The following is a 21,000-nucleotide window of genomic DNA, read 5'->3' as shown; positions in this document are numbered from 1 at the left end:
ATACCCTGTATCTCCAGCCAACATGGCAACTCTGCAAAGTGCATGATTTTGCTCCATGTCATAGATAAGGCAGCTGAGGTGCAAGGAACTATGGTTCTCGCCCAAAGTGTCAGGTGGTAGAACTGGGTGAGACCTGAGTCGATGGGACTCTACTGCTGGATTTTTCCTTCTAAGGCCCCGTGTCTCCAGGCAAAAGGCATCCCTCCCAGCTCTTAATAATGTGATGTTTGCACTCAGAACAAATGAGATGGGGGCTGTGTTTTGGTTATTGGATTACTTATAGTGTCACAAGAACTTGGTACATCTATGTTTTAGGCTAAAAACAAAACTATTTCCAGGGTCCAGTAAAGTTATGAAATCTAAGGAAGTATAAACAGCACAAAGCAGGCTTCAGTCCTAGGTCAGTTCTACAAAGGTTTAGTGATTCCTCTGGAACCCAGAGAACTGGGTCCAAAGTAAATCAGATGGTGGGGTGCACAGGCTCCATGCCCCCTGCAGCCCTGAGCCTTGTTTCATTAGACAACAGGCCACAAAGCTGCTTCTGTGCATTTAACTTTTTTTGCACTTGCTTGCTTTTTTTTTTTCCAAATTAAAATCAATATCATAGTGATGAAAAAAAGCAGACTTAGCAAAGCACAGGAAGCCCCTAGGATCTTCATTTCTCCTCCCACATCTGTCAAAATGCAAATAAATTTCCCTAGGGCCTCAATTCACTTTCCATATGCTAAAGATACCACCCGTCACTCAGCCTTCCACGTAGGAAGCGTTATAGACATGTTAGAGGAAATTTGCTTATTAAACCCTTGACTAAGCACAGAAGGTGTGGCAGAGAAGGCGTTTTGTCAACCTTTCTGTACTGAGCTGTGGCCAAAAACCTGCATGGCTCAGCCCCTCTGTGGCCTACTGTGGCCATGAGGCCTGTTCTCACCAATGGGAGATGACAGGAAGAAACATAGGTCACCTCCAGGCCAAGGCTTTGAGAAACAGATGGAATTTCTCTACTCTCTTCAATAGCTGGATGGAGAGGCCTCTAAGGCCTCTGAAAATGGTGGAGAACTGTGAGATGGAAGGAGCCAGGGTCTCTGAATCACTAGGGAAAGGAGAAGGCCTGGCAAGCAGGAGGAACAGTGCTGGATTGTTCCCTAAGTCTCAAGCCACTGGCATGTTGGGGTTTATTGGTATCGTTGCTGGTATTACTCTATCTGCTATATCCGTGCATCTACAAATGTATTTATACATACCTGTGGTATGTACGTGCTGTTTTAAGAAACTCAGAGATGTCACTGTAGGCTTTTATTAGGTTAACTGCATCACTGGAGGGTGCTTCATTACACAGATGATATGCTGCAGGACAGCCCCCCGCCCCAGCGCAATTAAAATATTATTCGGCTTACAAAAAACTGACTTCCATGTAGCTTGAGAACACACTGTCCACATCATGAATAGGTGCACCGATCCACACAGGGGGCAGGGAAGCCACAGCTTACCCTGAAGCCCCTAGAATCGCCTCCCTTGTCCCCTGTCTTCAGGCTGATGAGTCTAGGGTGGGTTTCCTCACACCCCCTGGCTGAGCTTCCCACGGCACAATCTGATCTGAAAACACATGGCTGGATCCCTGTGAAGCTTTTTCTTATGGGACCCTACCCCACATATGTCATTTCCATGAGCGGCCATAAAACCAGCAGAGCAGGGGTGTGAGCTGCAACAGGATCCCTTCCTGTTGGTGAACAGGGAAGTCAAGTTGCTCAGGCTTTTCCTTTTAGAACATGAGACTGAGGGCCCAGTGAGGAACATCTGGCCGCAGTGGGCTGGGGACAAGTCAGGGTGAGCAGCCAGAGATGGAGGCTGCTGGAAGGGAAAGGTGGCGAGGGAAAGAGGGCCTGAGAGTGATCTTTGCAGCAAATTTACACGAGAGCCACAAAGAGCAAATTTTACAAAAAACTCACCGGATTCAAGCGGGGAACATTGAGATAAATCCAAGAAGGAAAGAGATCCTAAAAACTTCCTGGCTTTTATATTCATTAGTCATGTATGTAAAAAGTCAAAATGCCATGATTGCTTTTTAAACAAATTTTCAAAATCTAAACTGGGGAGGGAATTGTCTGTTTTGTATCACACAAGAAAAGGATCACAAATGATGTAGGCAACTACTGGAATTAAGGCAGGGTTGTAGATCAGTCGCAAATATTCTGCTACTAGACCATAAGTCCTGATGGCATCCTGTCCCGGAGACATCCCTCAGACAGCCCCACGTGCGGCCAGGTCCGCGAGCTTCCAGGGGTTTTCTGGCTGCTGTAATCCCATTCCGTCTGTAATTCTGCTCTCCAGACAAGACCTTGGTGAGCCATGTGGTGAGAAGCACATCTCACCAAGAAACCCCAGACTACAGATATGTTGCGAAGCAGGCATGAGCAAGCTGAACAAGTTTTAAAATATTCAGTCCCTAAGTATGTTTAATTATAAAATCACCAAAACAAGGATCTGAATCATAGAAATACTCTCAAGAGAGAAGAGACTGTCACCTGCATATGTCCTACAGAGCAGTGTTTCTCAGCCTCTCAAATACCCATGGCTATTCGGGTCCTCAGAGGATCCTGATGAAATGCACGTCCTGATTGTTTAGGTCTGGGGTGCAGCTTGGGATTCTGCATTTCTTACAAGCTCCCTGGGGAAGCACTGCTGCCCGTCCAAGGACTGCACGTTGAGTAGCAAGGGTCTAGGGCTTTTGGAGGGCAATGGACTTTTGAGGCCCAGCTTTTTTTTTTTTTAATGTTTATTTTTATTTATTTATGATAGACATAGAGAGAGAGAGGCAGAGACACAGGCAGAGAGAGAAGCAGGCGCCATGCCCGGAGCCCGACGCGGGACCCGATCCCGGGATTCCAGGATCGCACCCTGGGCCAAAGGCAAGCGCGAAACCGCTGAGCCACCCAGGGATCCCCCTGAGGCCTAGCTTTTGATCTGAAACTTGGGACATGGAGAGAAATTGGGGTGTCAGCAGAGCTCTGCTCACATCCTTGAGATTGCCAAGGGCTAAGTGAACCACACACACACACACACACACACACACACGTTCATGCTCACATCCGAAGGGATCTATTCAAAACCTGCGCTACAGATTTTTATTCATACCCTACATCACATGGGTGATACATTCAATCTGGAAGTTCGAACATTGATTCTTGAAGTTTCTTTTTGAGTCTTGGTCACAGGATTAACCCTTAGAGGTAAACACCTGAAATACCCTCGGATATCCAGGCATGTGCACCGAGTCTCTCAATTACCACTAACTTCAGCAGGTGGGTATTGGTGTGTTTCATCGATACCAACATGCTACATGGCACTCAAGTGCTCCTAGTCCAAAATGAGTGTGATTATCTCATTCTTCATAAATCTGACAGCTGTTGACTGCCAGCAACGTGGAGGGAACCAGACACCATGGAGGAAAGGAGCTGCAAGGACACGGAGTCTGGGCCAGGTCCCAAGACGCATTTCTCTAATCACTCAATAGTTAACCATCACCTTGAATTACCTTGGAACTTACAGGGAGGAGCTGTCCTCATTGTTCTCTGTCCTCCAATTGTATCATATGATCTTCAAACCGAAAGGACTTGCAACAAAAATGTAATTTATAAGTTAAGAATAGTTAACAGCATCATTTCTTTGAATAGCTGCTTTGTTTAGGATTTAAATTACATTGTGATTTTTTAAAAAGATCTTATTTACTTATTCATGAGAGACGCACAGAGAAAGGCAGAGACCTAGGCAGAGGGAGAAGCAGACTTCTCTCTGGGAGCCTGATGTGGGACTCGATCCCAGGGCCCTGGGATCACAACCTGAGCTGAAGGCAGACACTCAACCACTGAGCCACCCAGGCACCTCACATTGTGATTTTTCTTATGAGATACCTGATTCGTACTCTGAATGAAACAATGCAGAACGCGTGGCCACACAGGAGCCCTTGCCGGAAAGAGGCAGGAAAAGAGCGGACACAAACCTGTCTGAAAATTACCACTTTCTTCTGGAGCCTCCCTTTCTAAGATAAGGGAAATGGCTCATCCACCCCCTCTGGTTCTTCCTGATTCTTTTAACCTTCTTTTTCACCCAGGTAAAGAGAATTAACTTCTGTACCCGACATTATAGTAATGTCATTATTTTCTTTTGGTATTCTCATTAAGAAATTTTTGCCTTTGCCAATATTGTGAAGATATTCCATATTTTCCTGTAAAAGTGGAATTGTTTTACCTTTCACATTTAAATTTGCCATCCATCTGGGACTGATTTTTAGTAACATTATTTTAAGTATTAATCTTATCTTTAAATATAATGTGAATATTAATCTGGTATTATTTGTCATAAATGTTTTCTCTTTTGTTTTTCAATAAGACACCAAAATTTGGAAAGTACTAATTTTCTGGGTGGAAAAAAATTGTAAACCCTAGAATTATAATACTGTTCTATTTTTTTTTCATTCTATTTTTTTAATATCAATATTGTCCTATATTAAATTTAGGATAGCCAAAATATGAGAAAATAATTTTTCCATTTTATGAGGTGAAATGAAAATCATTTTGCCATAAGTATTGATTATATGCATAGGGAATGCTCACAGGAGATGAATGAATCATGGTGGCAACGTTAGATACTTAGACTGTTTTAAGGAAGGAGTCCTTCATTCATTTGGCAATGTGTTATTGATATTTATATTATAAATATACATTCGTAATAAATACATTTATATAAAACATGTTTACTTGTTAGCTATGTTATATTCATTATACTTATTTGTACATATTTATTAGTATGTATTATATTAAGTGCATTTATGTTGATGTGCCTGTGAATGCATATGATTTGCTTGGGTGAGACTGGGGACACTCCAAAAACAGCTAGACTTAACCACCAAATGAACACACTGGGGGATTGGTTGAATGACACCATTCTTGCGCAATATCAAGCTTTACTCTTTGCCACTGAGCACAGTCATTATTTCAAAGCAGTGTCTTTCGGATTATGTGGCTCCATGTGCCCCAGAAAAGAAGTTCAGTCTTCATGTGGTATGAAAGACCCTGGCCTTTACGGTGTCGCTGCTACATTTACAGTGTGGCATCCTGAGTCAGAGCCAGAACATCAGAGACTGATTTAGGTAGCTGTGGTAAAGCACCATTTCTCCCACTGGGAACTAACTTCAGATACTGGGCTTTTCAGATGGCCAAGCTGCTGAGCAGCAGGGGAAGCAGTTTATTTATTCTTCCTCTGAATATGAAGGTAAATGCAATTGTGAAGTAACCTGATAGTCTTTGGTTAAAAACAAACAAACAAAAAAAGATTATATGCTGTTCTATTTATAGCACCACAAATCAGTTTTTGTTCCAAGCTGTAAATGTTATCATCGGTGGTCTTGGCAGATTCACATTAAAACAGAAAACACACTGCCTGAGCAAAGGGTCAGGCCAAGCAAATCAGGGTTTCCATATTATTAAAACTGGGACAGGCTGAGGGGCAAGCACCCATGAACCAAACACTGCTTCTGGCTGCATCTGAATTCTGGCCTTCTTGAAACAGATCTGTCAGGCTCCTTTGAAAACTTTTAGTTTGTCCGTATTCCTGTCTAATCAAACGATTAACTTAATTATATATCCACATGGCCTGTGGACATCTGAGAGGAACCATACTTCCCCCCCACCCCCACCCCATATCACTTAAACTAAAGCTCCTGGGTTAGACTTATGACCCAAAAAGCTGTCCCATGCATTGGTCTTGAACATGATTTTTGAACAGGAAAACCTTTTTCAGAGACAAGATTACTCATGACTGTCTCTAGTACATAGGCATGCCAGCCTGGGATGTGCCAGCTTCAAGAGTGGTGCCCACGTGGGGGTCACAAATCATTATATGATTAGTATGTTGTATGGCTTTACCATCGGGGCCCATCTTGACAATATCTACTCATACCCTGCTTTTGTTTACTTATAGTGGGTTCTAAGCCACTCTACCTCATAATAATTTACTTGTATGACTTGTTTCTTTTAACTTCAAGTTACAAACGACCAACAGAACTCTGACCTCAGCTCCAGGGAGATGCTCACCTTCTGGGCATCTGTCACCCACTGGCCATTCCAAGGTGTCAATCCTAAGTCAGAAGGGAGGAGAGTTGGTCCCTGGCCCCTCTTACGTGGTATTGCAGACACCCGATACCACCGTCTGTTGCTGGTTTTTAACAGCGGTGCCCTACTCCACCACCAGCCAGACAAGCAGGGTCAACCCTAACAGGACAGAGGAGCTCTGGGAGCAGCCTCTCTTATCTTTCTGGAAATTAAAGAGAGGATGGAGTGAGATGTGCCAAACCCATCTGCTCTTTACGGTGGTGTCTGTGGAAAGACCCCACTCTACCCTATGGGTCTCTCAGAGTCTTCAGGACCCCAGTGCTTATCAAAGAAAATATCAGCATGTCTACCCCTTCTGGGATGGGACCCTTCACAGCAGAACAGGCCCCAGTCAAAATTCTAGGAGTGTTAACATTTTAAAACTGCATCAGTGAATTCAGGGCCCTGGCCTTTTCCTATCCAGCTTGAGAAAGACGTGGTTAAATCTCAACATTACTCCACGACCTGCCTAGTTCAAAACTCCATCCTCTGCAAAGACTGTGGCACCAGTGATTGCTGCTGTGGCCAAACCCCTTCCAATTCTGATAGAAAATTTGGTTTGATTGGGGAGGGGGTGGCAATAACAGCCTGGAAATGAGGGAAGAGGCGGGTACGAGAGCGGTTTGCCCCTTCGTGGCCTCAGCAATAGGAAGGACATAAATGCAGGTCACCACCACACAGGACGCACGGGCGGAAGCCCATAAGGGACAGAGGGTCACACTTCACAGCCACGTTCCTTCTCACGACCAGGCTGCGTGGAGGCCAAGTGGCTGGCCGGCATCCTTGCTCACCCCTCTGGCCCTTTGCGAAGTCACAATGTCCTGCCACATGGACAACGAAGGGACAAAACATCAGCAGACCCATTTTCAAACTTCAATTGCCTGACATTCAATTGTGGTTATGCTGATTTTATTGCTCTTGGCAAAATCTTGTCCTTCCTGCAGTGTGGCCGAAATACAAGGTTGTATCAATTGCCATTGAAAACACAACCCATTAGATGTCAGACACAAAGGAAATAAAAATCGCTGACGCTCTGTTTTGCAAGGACGAATTAATTTGCCCCAGAAACACGGCATTTGCCACCGATCTCATTAAAAGTGCCGTGAGATTATCAGGAAAAATTAATACAAGCTGTTGGTTATCAGCTACATCATTTCAGCTCACAAAGGCAAGTCCTGGTTGTCAGTTTGCTGCTGGGGGCAAGGACAGGCGTTAACAAAGAAAGTCACATTCAATTAGAAACCATCACCGGGGTTGGCATTTGCGGTTATTCTGCACGGATCAGCTTGAAGAACAACCACACTACTTTTTGGTTTGAACTTGAAAGCAAGGGCACTTTTGGCAGCAAGGGGAATCAAGTCCTCTCTCTAACACGTTGATGAGAGAAAGAGCAGCAGTTTGCCTGGAAAGTTTGTAAACTGAGGCTCCATGGTACTGAGCATGCTCAGGAGATATAGGACTAAAGAATTATTTTTCGAGCACTTTGGATCCTCAATCATTGTGGGCTGGTGGGACCCGCAAGCTACTAGTGATGCCTCCCGCTGTCTCCGTGTTCGGGTCCTGTCAGAACCAGCCCCGGCCCACCTCCCCTGGTAACTAGCTCATGGTCTCCCAGCCTGGCTTCCAGGCAGTGCTGCTCCTGCTCCTGCACGGATCTAACTCCCGGGACGCTCACTACAAGGGCCGCGCTGCAGGTCCTCACATGCTTCCTGAAACATCCATTTAATGAACCCTTACTGAGCTATAGCTATGTGGCCGGCACCACCTGAGGCCCGGGGAGTAAGCAGTGAGCAAAAACACGGAGAAAGGGAAATCATCTCAGTCATTTTGTTGCTAAACAGATTTCATTGGTTGTCAACTTTGACAGGTTGGTCATTTGGTCTGTGGGTCATCACTGAGTTAAGGGCATCCAACACTTTTCAGGAATGGCTCATTTTCCAGCTATTCTGCATGGGCATCTGTTGTCAGTGCTCATTTGCTCCCCTGAGACCAACCCAGACTCAGACACGTCCACTGACACTAGGATAAGGCCATCACCACACTGTCAGCACCAGCCTCAGGACCTTTGCTCATGCTACTTTCTCTGCCCAGATTTCTTTTTCTTGGTAATCTGATTGTGTCATTTTCTTATTTCCTTCAGGTTTTACTTAAAAGTCACCCTGTCCTGGGTGAGGCCTTCTTTTTAAAGTATACCATTCCCCAGATTTGACTTCCTCACCCCTTCCCTGCTTTGTTTTTTTTTATCCTTGATCCTTTTCATTGTCTACACTCTGTATTTTATGTATCCTGTTTATTCCTGCCTCCCTCCCTAGATTCTGAACTCAATGACAGCCGGGACCTTGGTCTGTGCCTGGAAAAGTTGTTTGTACACATAGGCACTCAACTGATATTTACTAAGCAAGCACATGCGTGATGGAACGAAAGCCTTCAGTATTTCCTGTGATTTTCAACCTGGTCTCCCCTCTATTTAATGCACACAGGTGAAGCTTTGGTTCATTCAATTTCCTGTTCATTTTGATAAGATAAATGAAGCAAGCAAGATGGCTTGGGGGGCAGCACTGTCATGAAAAGTTCTCTGGCCAGTTCATGAAAGAACAAATTTAGTTCCTATTAAATGCTCTGGTATATTAATGGCCATAGTTGTTCAAGGGTATAAATTATATATATAATTTATATATCATATGTTAAAGGCATATATTAAAGTCTAGGAGGGTCTGCATCTGATTTAGCTTTGGTTAGAACCGGCTTCTTGGCTTGTCTTTCCTACTGGACTTTCATGTTCTGGGGCAGGGGTTGGGGGAGCAGGAATGGAAGATACCATTGATCATGTCATATCCTCCATAACATTTTGGAAACAACTTAGCTATAATAAGTGTAAATTTTTTTTTAAAGTGTGGTTGAAATGAATTGACTATGGAATTTCCGTCTTTATCCTTTTTGGGCTGTAAACCCCAGTGTCCACAACCAGGACTGGTACCCTCAGTCCAGTGGCAGTCCTCGCTTTGTTCTGAGAGGCCCCGGTCTGGAGGTAGGAGAGCCAGAAGCCAGTCACTTCACTGAACAAAGAATTGTAACTGTCTTCAGATCCTGCCTCTGGCCTGGGCCCAAGAGCCTGAGCCTCCCCACCAGGGAAGTGCGTGGCCAAAGACACAAGTACTAAAAACAACTCTATGCAACACAGAGGCCCGTTTAGGTGGCTTCCATGAATCAGAAGCTTCTGGAAGCTCTTGGGGGTCCCTTGTGGCTATGCACTATCAAAGTTCTGCTTGCAGAGGGAGAGCAAACCCTTCATCTCAAAGACACGCACTCCAGAGAGCAGGTGGTCCTCGACGGGAATGGAGGGTCTACACCCCATGGAATTGGAAGGGAGTCGAGTATGGAACAGTGCTTGTCCCTTAGGGTCCTTTGAAAGCAAGCTCTTAAACCAGATAGGGTCATTTCGGATAGACAGCCAGGAGGGCATCCCTGCAGACTGGGACTCTGTGTTGGTGCGATTCCAAGGGGCAAGCTGGACAGTCTTTACAACAATCAGATAGAGGGAGAGACATATATTACCCCAGTTGAAAGAAACACATTAATAGCCAATATGTTGGAGTATATATTTTCTTGTTCATTCTAGAGGAAGCAAACAGGGGACCAGGCCAGGCCAGAGCTGACCATGGTGAGTGGTGTTTACAGTGCTGTGGGGCAGGAGCTCAAACACTCTCTGATGGTCACTCATAAAGCAGCTCTTAACATATGGGTGCCAATTTTCTCTTTCACTTGACATTCCCTGATAAGCTCTCTAAACCTCCTTCTGGCTTAAGGTCTGGGAAAGCCATAGTGGTGAATACACATAATATGGAACTTCACTTCCCACCCAGCATTCCCTTGCGAGGCTGTGCCTGGAGGTGGATGAGCCTCCATCGGTGGAGGTTGTGGGCCAGAGCACGATGCCCTGCTGTGGTCACAACTCCATAGGTGTGCTGTGTTTTTCTCAGTATACCCATTTTAGGCTTGTGTGGTATTAAACTTTTCTGCCAGTAAGTAGAAAAGGCAATTTTTGTAAAAACTGAGAAACGACTTGCAGGCGAGGGCAGATATTTCAGAAATGACTCAGAATGGTGTTTTGCTAGAAGAATGCTAATGAAGTGCAGAGCATATATTCATGAGACTGATAACACGCCCTCGGAAAGAAAATGACTCTTGTTAGACATCTGAACTTGAGCAAAACATTCATGTCATTGATTATGATATAATGGATTGGCTCCTACGCTGGCAGCAAACTTCAGTTTCAAAGTAATGAGGAAGGAAAGATTATTCTCTGGGAGATATGAGAGAGCATATCTTTTTGATCATCTGAAACGGCTCATTCACCTCTGAAACTGAACTGTAAACTCTGGTGAAGAAGGTTCTCAGAAACATCTGACCCAGTAAGCTAAGAGCCAACTCCCTGGTGCATCACCTTCCACACCCACGACCTCAAATTCAGGGACCCACATACAGACAGCTTTTACAACATCCCTCGGGGACCCTGAGACAGTCGTGTGATATCCTCCTAGAGCCAGCTGCCCACGGAAAACCAAACTCCTAAGCTTGAACATGATGACAAGAAGCTTTCGACTTTCTGACTGTTAGAGATTAATCAAGGCAGAGCGTATTTGTGATTCATATCACCTACACAGGGCATCTCTGTGGACAGCCAACTCCTACTTGGGAACCAGTCGGCTAACGCTGTCTGGATGTCAGACGTATCTCCTGTTTTGGCAGCTCTTTCTCTCCATTCCCAAGAGATAGTGCTGGCAGACACTTGCCCTTCAACTGCTGCTCTTTTTGACGGTGGCTGTTTTCACTTCTGTGGCTGTGAATAGAGATGGTTCATATGTGAAGAGGATCAGATGGACAAAATTCTAGAAAGAGGGCAGGTGCATTTATAAAGCCATGTCCAGAACTCTGGGTCTCCTTCCAGAATTCAGCGGCTCATTCTCACATAGCACCTCCTACTTCTCGAGGAGCAGCTTCTGGAAGGATCAGAGTCAGACTGCAAAGCAGGCTTTAATGACAGAGTCATTTAAAACCAAAAAGTAATAAGTAGGGTGTGCATGCTGGAAATTTCTTTTTTAAACCTCATGAATTTTTCTCAAAATCATTCCTTAAGATTATAATCATCATGGTTATGTTTAAGAAAAACAAGAGTTCTTATATTTTAGAGATGCATACTGACATACTTACAGATAAAATGATAGTATTTGGGATTTGCTTTAAAAAATCCAGAATGTGGATGGGGTTTTAGATGAAACAAAATGGACTCTAAGGTGATGACTGTGGAAGGCAGGTAATGGATATATGGGGGTTCATTATAATATTCCATTTTGTATAGGTTTGAGATTTTCTGTAACACAAAGTTAAAAATTCAGTAAGAGATAGTGAATGTCTTTTTCAGGGATAATTATCTAGTTTGAGACTCAGTTTCCTTCAACTTTTAAAATTTGTTTCCCTAGGGGCTCCTACCTGGCTCAGTCAGTAGAGTATGCAACCCTTGATTTCAGAGTCATGAGTTGAAGCCCCATGTTGGGCATGGATCCTAATTTTTTAAATTAAATTTGTTTGCCTAAATCTACATCACATGGTTTTTTTCTTGCCTAAAAGAAACCGCAGTGTTATAGCTCTCTCTATTCCCTACTCTTCCTCTTCTGTCCTATTCTCTCCTCTCCTCTCCTTTTGGCTCTACTCCCTTCTCAAGGATTCTAGATGATGGGGCACATGGCACAAGGCCTCACATTCAGCAGACACACTCCTGAAATCCTGTGACTTCACCCTCACCACCCGAACTGCTGTTCACTGAGTACCAGTCTAATGGGCCCAAGGATACGGTGCCACATGAAATACCCTGGCCTTCATCTATGAAAATGTCCTTTAAAAAACAATCACGGACCCTGCCGGAGTCACCTCTGCCAGCAACATGTTCAAGGTAATTCGGAGGTCTGTGGGGCCGGCCAGTCTGAGTCTGCTCACCTTTAAAGTCTATGTGTCACCTAAAAGGGACTCACCTCAGAAAACTTCTGTGAAGGCTAATGAGCTTTCACTCTACTCGGTTCCTGAGGGTCAATCTAAATATGTGGAGGAGCCAAGGACCCAGCTTGAAGAAAGCATTTCACATCTCCGACATTATTGCGAGTCATATACAAGTTGTTAGGAAATGTACTCACAAACAAAGCCCAAGATGCAGAGCTTGGTTCAGTGGGGGTTAGACAGCTATGAATATCTCCAAAATGCACCTCCTGGATTTTTTCCAAGACTTGGTGTTACTGGTTTTGCTGGCATTGTTGGACTTCTTTTGGCTAGAGGGTCAAAAATAAAGAAGCTGGTGTATCCACCTGGGTTCATGGGACTAGCTGCCTCTCTTTATTATCCACAACAAGCCATAGTATTTGTGCAGGTCAGTGGAGAGAACTTATATGACTGGGGTTTACGAGGATACATAGTTGTAGAAGATTTGTGGAAGGAGAACTTTCAAAAGCCAGAAAATGTGAAGAATTCACCTAGAAACAAGTAGAATGCTCCATGCTCTGCCCATTTTAATCAGCTATAGGTAAACATTGGAAACTCCATGCATTTTCTACAGAAAAATGGCAGAGAAGTCAGTACTGAATGTAGTAAATTGGCTTTCTTCTTCAGGAAAAACTATACCAGGCTTCTTTGTTATCTTGGGTGATGCCATACTACCAGTGGACTAATCGGAAATCCTTTTACCTAGAGATAATGTCCAGCATTAGAACTCCTGGTTCTCATGTTGCTATTTATGTACATAATTAAAATTCTGAATAAAAAAAATAAACAATCACAAAGCTTGACTATTCACAATCTTCAAAGTATTTTCAAATTATTGAATGGGAAAAAACACATGGTGCTATGGAGAGACCCAGAAAGAGCCCACCTATCTTTGCCCCCTGCCCATTTGGACTGTCCCTCCTTCCTCAATGGCAGGACTGGCCCGGTCTGGACAGAGCAGCTGCCCTAAATGTGAGCAGAAGAGAACTGAACTCCCGCCAATTATGCAGACCTGCATGGGCTCTCTGTGAGAGACACCTTTGCATCCCCCACTGAATCCTTTCCATACACAAAAGGCAGTTCCCTAAAAACAAATGAACACAGCTGAAAGGAATCTATTAGCTAAATTAAGAAGTCTAAAAAATGAAACAGTCCTAAAAGATCAAATTTCTAGAAAGAAGCTGATGGCAACTCCCTGGGACTGGGATGGGTGTCACTTTTAATGTTTATTTGTTCCAATTATAATAGCCGGGTAGGTAGACAGGAAACTGCCAAAAGCCAGAAAGAATGTCTGCGGGGTCAGTGTAACAGAAGTCAGGGTGGCTGATAAAAGCAAGGAAGGAAGGCTAATGACCGGCTGATGTGAAAGTGAACTTGGCCAGGGGCCAAGCAGAAAAAGTGTCATTAGTGTGGTACCCTACCTGTCGAGTGCTTAGTCACTGTGCACACTGCTCCCTCCCAAAAAAACTGTGAGATCCACTTTGCCAAAAAGCACTACATTTTGAATAGCCTGGGTGGAATTTTATTTAAAGGAAGTCTGTTGCAAGTTATCTTAGAGAACTTCTGGGGCTATCTGTGTGAACTCAGCCAAGTTACTCAATTTGTAGCAATTTTTCGAACTATAAAATGGTAATAATAACAGTGCTCACTTTATTGGGTTATCGTAGGGATTAAATGATTAACCCACTTAGGGGCGCCTCGGTGGCTCAGTAAATTAAGCTGAACTTCAGCTCAGGTCATGATCCCAGGGTCCTGGTATTGAGCCCCACATCAAGCTCCCTGCTCGGCGGGGAGCCTGTTTCTCCCTCTCCCTCTGCCTCTGGACCCCCACCCTGCCCTGCTCCTGCTCTCTCTCTCAAATAAATAAGTAAGATCATTTTTAAAAAATGATTAACAGGGACACCTGGGTGGCTGCGTGGTTGAGTGTCTGCCTTTTGCTTCTTAATATAGCTAATAGATTCCTTTCAGCTGTGTTCATTTGTTTTTAGGGAACTGCCTTTTGTGTATGGAAAGGATTCAGTGGGCATCCTGACATCCTGGGATCCAGTCCCGAATCAGGAGCCTGCTTCTCCCTCTGCCTGTGTCTCTGCCTCTCTCTCTGTGTGTCTCATGAATAAGTAAATAAAATCTTAAAAAAAAATTATTAACACATCTGGAGGGCTGAGAACCCTGCCTGGGATCTGGTCAGGGCTCAGCAAAGCATAACTATATTGTTATTTGGAATTTCAAATGTCAATATGTTGAGTTTTCAAACATGAAGAAAGTTCACTATGTTCTGTGTGTTCACTCCCAAAAGTGTAAATGAAATATATATACAAGCACGTGTGTTATATGAGGTGCATGTGCTGTATGCTACAACCCCACTGCAACATTTATGGGTGTTCTTCCTCTGTCCACATGAACACAGCATCTCACCCCCTGGCCCTGTCAGCTTCACTCTGCCTCCTGAGTCATTTTTCTGGCTCTGGCTCTTCTTCTACATAACCACCCATAATCTCCTAAAAGATCAGCTCCATGTCAGCTTCTGCTCAAACACTTTCGGTGACTCCCCTTTGTCTACCAAAACCCTAAGCTCCTCAGTGGCATCTGGGACACTCCAGAATCTGACCCAAACTCCCTTTTTTACACCTTCTGAAAGCCCCCATCCTCGTGGCCTTAAAATCTAACTGAGTAACACAGATTTCCCTGAATTCTTCACTTCCCTTTCTCTTTTGAAGCCTCTGCTAGAATCCCAGTTAGTCTCCTGGGCTCAGCTCCAAGGACATTGCGAGCAGCTCGCTCGCCTAACTCAGCCCGACAGAAGGACGCTCTTCCTTGCCCGTGTCCTCTCATGCTCAGTGCGTGGTCGGTCAGGTAGGGCCTCTACTCCACACACATTAGACCATGGGGCGGGGGCGGGGGGGTAAGGTCATGTCTCATTGATCTGCTCCCCCCATGTTTGGCACATGCTAGACACTCTAAGGACTTTCTGGGAATACAGTGATGAATGAATGGGCAATACACATACAAGATTTCACCCACGGGCATTCTCCACCGTAGAAGATCTAGTTGTTACTGGGCCCTGTGTCTTGGAGGGAAACAGTGCTGTCCTGTTCAGTTCCTTTGAATCCCTCTGACCTCATCAAGGAGAAAGAGTGGCTGCTTTAAATGGTTCAAATTCCTGCTGAACTTCCTTTTCCACAGTGGGAACAAGCCGTCCACAGGCAAGAAAATCAAGAACACTGCTTTGTTTCAGTGTAGTCTTTTGCTATCAATATAAGGTCACTCCCATGCTTCAATCTAATATGGTCTATTAATGGCAAGTAAGTCTGTTTTTTCATATCTGATCGCAATGTAAAGTATCCATTCTAGAGGTATTTGAGCGCCACGAATGAATCACCAAGAAGACCACAAGTAAGTGAGCACTGGCCAATATGGACAGAGCAAGCATCATGAGGATATGATGCGATATGTGAGAGATGTGTGTTTGCACACCCTTTCCACCTCGTTGAGCCGACAGTGTAACCATTTCCCCATAAGTGTGTCCTTCCCCCCACTCCCCACCTGGTACCACCCTGCCTACACCCCCCCCCCCCCCCCCCCCCCGGTTATCAGTGGTATCAGCAAGTGTGCGAAGGGCCATCTCTCCCTGCTGTGGGAGCTCTCCAGGTCTGGAGCCAGCATGTGTTCTCACCACTCAGCACGATGCCCACCTGCTACAAGTCACTCAATGGGCATTTGAAGTGAACACCACCTATTAGAAACCAGCTGGCCAAATGCTAATGATGAGGGCCAGATTCTATAGGCATAACTGCTAAAGACCATCCCTGCCAACTCTTTATTAAAGTTACCTTACACAGTGCTTTATTCAGGGTGGGTTCCCAATGAATATTTCTGGGTTGATAAAATGCTCCTTTTATTCTACATGACAGTAGATCTTTCTGTTTGATTCTCTTAGTTTTATAAGCTAAGAGTCTCTCTCCTGACTTTGGGGTAGTCCAGTGAGAACGCCAGAACTCACCACTTCAGATGTTCTTCTGCTTGCTTGCCTTGTCCAGGCTATGTGAGACCACTGAGCATCTTTGTGCAAAGGAGGAATGGTGCCCCTGGCTCTGGAAGCAGAGGCTCATCCAAGGGAGCACGAGTGGTGAGGTGACCGGCAGCTGAGTTTGGCCAGAGGACCTCTACAGTCACCCTGGTGCACAGCGTGACCTAGAAAGGACTTGTTCAAGGTAATACATTTCCCTTCACCACAGGTCCCATTTCCACCCAAACTAAGATTGTGTGTGGAATCCTATTTGCCATCACAGGTCAGAGAGAATCTACCATCAGCCTAGTGTCCTGTCACCGGACCCCGCCCCAATGTCAAGTGCTCTCAGAGCTCACGAATGGATCCCTCTTCAGGGCAGGCTCCCTGATGAGACCCAGCCTATGTTTAAGCCACATAAGCACTCCTTAGGGAACCAAAAATGTCCTCTACCCTTCCTTTTTCCTTTCCTTTCTTTTTTTAAATAACTAACTCTTTTCACTTTAAATTGGCTTTTTATTTTTATTTATTTATTTTTTAAAAGATTTTATTTATTTATTCATGAGAGACACAAAGAGAGAGGCAGAGACACAGGCAGAGGGAGAAGCAGGCTCCATGCAGGGAGCCCGACGCGGGACTTGACCCCAGGGTCCCAGGATCACGCCCTGGGCTGAAGGCTGTGCTAAACCGCTGGGCCACTGGGGCTGCCCATAAATTGGCTTTTTATTAACAGATTTACTTTTCGAGTAGTTTTAGGTTTATAGTAGTTTTAGGTTTCAAGTAGTTTTAGGTTTGTACTTCTGTTTATTGAGCAGAAGTACATGGTCTCTGTTCCACGAGCCTGGTACCTACATTTATCTTAGTCTCCGGAGAGAGTGAGTGTTGGGGCAATGGGCCTCGGTGGGTGGCCCAGTGGGGTCAGTGGATTTGGGGAGACCGTGTAGGGAAGAAGACAGTCTGGTAACCTGAACTTCTCTGACTAAAACACACACAAGTATCAGTACAAGGCAGTACCCTCCATGTGAGGCGTCTCTGCACAGAATCAGGCATCAGCTTTCCCCTTCCCTTGGAAATAACATCCCAAGGTTAAATCTGGCCTGTTCCTGGAAATGGGGTGAGGGGGCCCCAATGGCAAGGAGCTCTGTTCCGGTTTCCACTTCCTGGGTGCCCCTGCACACTCTGCAGCTCTGTTCACACCTCTCCAGATCACAGACCCAAGACAGTCTCCAAAGGAGCTAAATTAGAAGCACAAGCCTTTTTCCTACACAAACTCAAAGGAGGTGAAGAGCAGTGAAGATAAGCACATCAAGAGTCCCAGGACATAGTGAGGCACCCCACCTCCCATGACCCACTTGCTCAAGTCCCACTGCTATTGCAGCCCCACACAGTCTCCAAGGTCAGAGTGGACCAAGGTTGGGGGGATAGGGGTACATGCTCACTTTGATTAAGCCTGAGCTGGCCAAAGAAGCCACCAGAAACACACCCCTACTCTTAGAGAGAGAGCTAGGAAAATTTTCTCCAGCTCCAATCTTAGAAGACTCCAGGAAAAATGGATGGAAAGAGGCCCATTACAAAATATTACATCAAATCCACCCACCTCTTGAATTCCTCTGTGAAGGCAGCTGCCAAGAAGGAAGAAGGGGTTAGCAGCCAGGCCTGGAGCTGCATTGCTGAGTGGGAGTCCCAGCTCAGCTGCTTATTAGCTGAGTAACTCTGGGCAAGCTAGTGTATTGCTTGTGGCTTTATCTGTCAAATGGAAGTGAAAATACTATAACCATTGACCGTATGGGGTGTTTTAAGAAGAACTGAGTAAATATGCACATGGCCCTTAGAACAACCACAGGCAGGCAATAAGTGATCAAAAATGTTAGCTATTTTTATCAGCACAAATGACCTGAAGGCAATCCTTTATTTGTGTATTTATTTATTTTCTCAGAAGAGGAGATAGATCTTTTCTCTCTGATTCATATATGGTGACAAAAGCCACCTGGCATCCTGGGGTTTGTACTGATAAATTCACATAGCTTGCTTTCTGATTGACACCATTCTTATGCTTGGTTCCTGTGGCTGCTGAACATCCTCTCTAGTCACCAGACACAAGTTCTTGCATCCTCACCAAACTCCAAGGAAAGGGTATTGCAATTTACAAAAAGGTGATTGTCTCATCAGGATGTTTTTTCCTTTGACCACATTAAAAACCTAAGTTTTAATTTTTAAAAAGCATTAATTATGAATATAAAGTATAGGATGCTGTCAATTCTATTGAAACAATCTGGCAAATTTTATTTATTTTTATTTATTTTTAAAGATTTTATTTATTCATTCATGAGACACACAGAGAGAGAGGCAGAGACATAGGCAGAGGGAGAAGCAGGCTCCCTGCAGGGAGCCCGATGTGGGACTTGATCCCAGGACCCTGGGATCAATGACCTGAGCAGAAGGCAGATGCTCAACCACTGAGCCACCCAGGTGCCTCTGGCATATATTTTTTAGTAAAAATTTTTAAAAATACAATACATATGTGTGGACATCGAAATGGTAAGATGTGTTTCAGAATGGGCAATCCTTCCTTATTCAAAATTGTCCTCCTCAGTAAACACTTCTGTGCTTCCTCACCTTTGCCCACATCAACGACACCCTTTTGTTGTCCACTGATGAACAATTCCAAATTCTTTGGTGAAATGGTTTTCGAGCTATCTCTAACACATACTGAAAAACCCTGGAGGAATTAAGCTAGAAGTAGCCACAGGAACAGCAGCAGAAAACACTCACCTACATCTCAGGAATGACTCACGAGGACCAATGAGGGGTGTATGTGTAAGAGGTGTGCAAAATGAGCCTCATGTGCATGCACACACATGCACACACATACATGTAGGCACACATATGAACATGGCACATGCACACACATACACATGCATGCACATGAACACACAGCACGCACACACACAAGCACATACTTGGCGTCAGGCGGAGGCCCTGCAGGTCACAGGAAGACAAGGGCAACTTTGAGTGTGAATCGAGAAATTCTACTCTCAACTGAAATCTCATGTGGGCAGTAAAAAACGCTGCCTGGGCAGATGCTCCAAAAGGCCAAAGAAAATGGGAGGATCCCTGGGTGGCTCAGCAGTTTAGCGCTGCCTTCAGCCTAGGGTGTGATCCTGGAGTCCCAGGATCGAGTCCCAGGATCGAGTCCCAGGATCGAGTCCCAGGATTCAAGTCCCAGGATCGAGTCCCGCGTCAGGCTCCCTGCATGGAGCCTGCTTCTCCCTCTGCCTGTGTCTCTGCCTCCCTCTCTCTGTGTGTCTCTCATGAATAAATAAGTAAAATCTTAAAAAAAAAAAATCAAAGGCCAAAGAAAATGGAATTGCATGTCTTTTAGCATCCACCCAGAGGAAGGCCCCACTTCACATTTCACAACAGACCAACTTCCAGAGAGCTCCTATGGAGTCCTTTTAATTTATTTAACTTTTGTTGGCAATGGAAAGCAAGCCTGCCACATCTGATGGTTTGAGTGATTCCATCTGAGTCACCTGCCTTCCTGAATGCACATGAGAGGATGCAGTACCAGGAACGGAACTGTAGCCTGCTGTTATAGACAGCAGCCATGCAGTCAGAGCTGGAAAACACACTCGGTACCCAGCCCTGGTGGAACAGTGGTCTACAGAGACAAAATCTCGGCTGTGTCCTCTACTTAAAGCACAGTGGCCTTTATCAGGGGTAAATATTGCTCTTCTTATATGTAGAAGCCAAGAAAACAAGTCTGCAATCATCCTGCTTTTCCTTGATTCTCTGGACCTGCTCTTCCTGGTTACATTGCATTTTGCCACTTAAACATACCTGCTACTAGTTCCTTTGCACACGTGTTTTATTTATCCCCTTGAGCAACTGGAAGGCAGCTCTTCTGTCTTACTCTCTCTAGGTTCTCACAGAGCTGTACCCATGTAAGTCCTCAGTAAAGGCCGAATGGAGACCAAGTGGATGATGAACAGGGATTTGCAGGGTGGAAGTCAGAGGCCATTCTTTGAGGTGTGTTTGGTTACGGCATCCTGGGCAGTGACTAAGAAGGGACAGACCACTGAGGACAGACAGATTGGATTTTCATTAGTTCAGAGATGGGCTGAGGAAGGGGAGAACAGGATCCTGCATCCACAAAGACAGTCACTTGTACACACCAACGGGCTTGTTCCACACAACTGCAGTCTTACTCATCACCCCAGTGCCAAACATTACCACAGCTAACTAGGACAATACTTAGAAGAGATTTGCATGTCAAAACCAACACTGTTAGAGGTTATAAGGAAATGGGTCTTGTTGAGAAAGGACACACATTATTCTAGATTTCAAAACTCTCCCTTAGTCTTTCAAGAGTCAAGCCTGGCCAACTTGACTATGGAGTTTGCTACAAGCCTGAATGAAGAGAAGATGGCAGACTTGTTTAGGGATGCCTAGCCTAGCGAGAAGGGGAAGTAGGTGTCTTTCTGGAAGACAGATACAAGGAGAGGCAGAGGTGCATCCTGGTCCTGCTGTGTCCTCTGTGAGGTGGGAAGTAGAAATACCCAGCCTGTGGAGAGGCAGACGAGAGGATTAGAGGAGAGAGAAGTCAAGGCTGAGCTAGTGTCTGAGAAGATCCTATCTCGCAGGCTGCTCTGTATCCATACAGCAGAGGCACAGGGAGCAGGGGTATATAGGTAAACCAGCTTGGTGCTCCCTCTGCTTCCAAGTGGCCTGAAAAAGGCCCCAATGTTTTATGTGCCCTCAGAGGGGAAACACCTGGGTGTAGCTGTGAGTTGTCTTTCCTCGAGGTCCCCATTAAAG

The 21,000-nt window shown here is 45.0% G+C and overlaps 2 pseudogenes; one reads left to right on the top strand and one right to left on the bottom strand.

The window, feature by feature from the left end:
* The window catches only part of LOC140601406 (NADH dehydrogenase [ubiquinone] 1 alpha subcomplex subunit 1 pseudogene), a 218,670-nt pseudogene extending 200,753 nt beyond the window's left edge, over positions 1-17,917 (bottom strand).
* LOC140601405 (MICOS complex subunit MIC26 pseudogene) lies at positions 12,088-12,832 on the top strand (annotated as a pseudogene).
* Positions 17,918-21,000: the final 3,083 nt, after the last annotated feature.

The sequence above is a fragment of the Canis lupus genome, chromosome 12 (genome assembly GCF_048164855.1).
Source record: "Canis lupus baileyi chromosome 12, mCanLup2.hap1, whole genome shotgun sequence".
NCBI lineage: Eukaryota > Metazoa > Chordata > Mammalia > Carnivora > Canidae > Canis > Canis lupus.
Note: the sequence above shows the minus strand (reverse complement) of the source record. Positions and strands in the feature narration are given on the sequence as shown.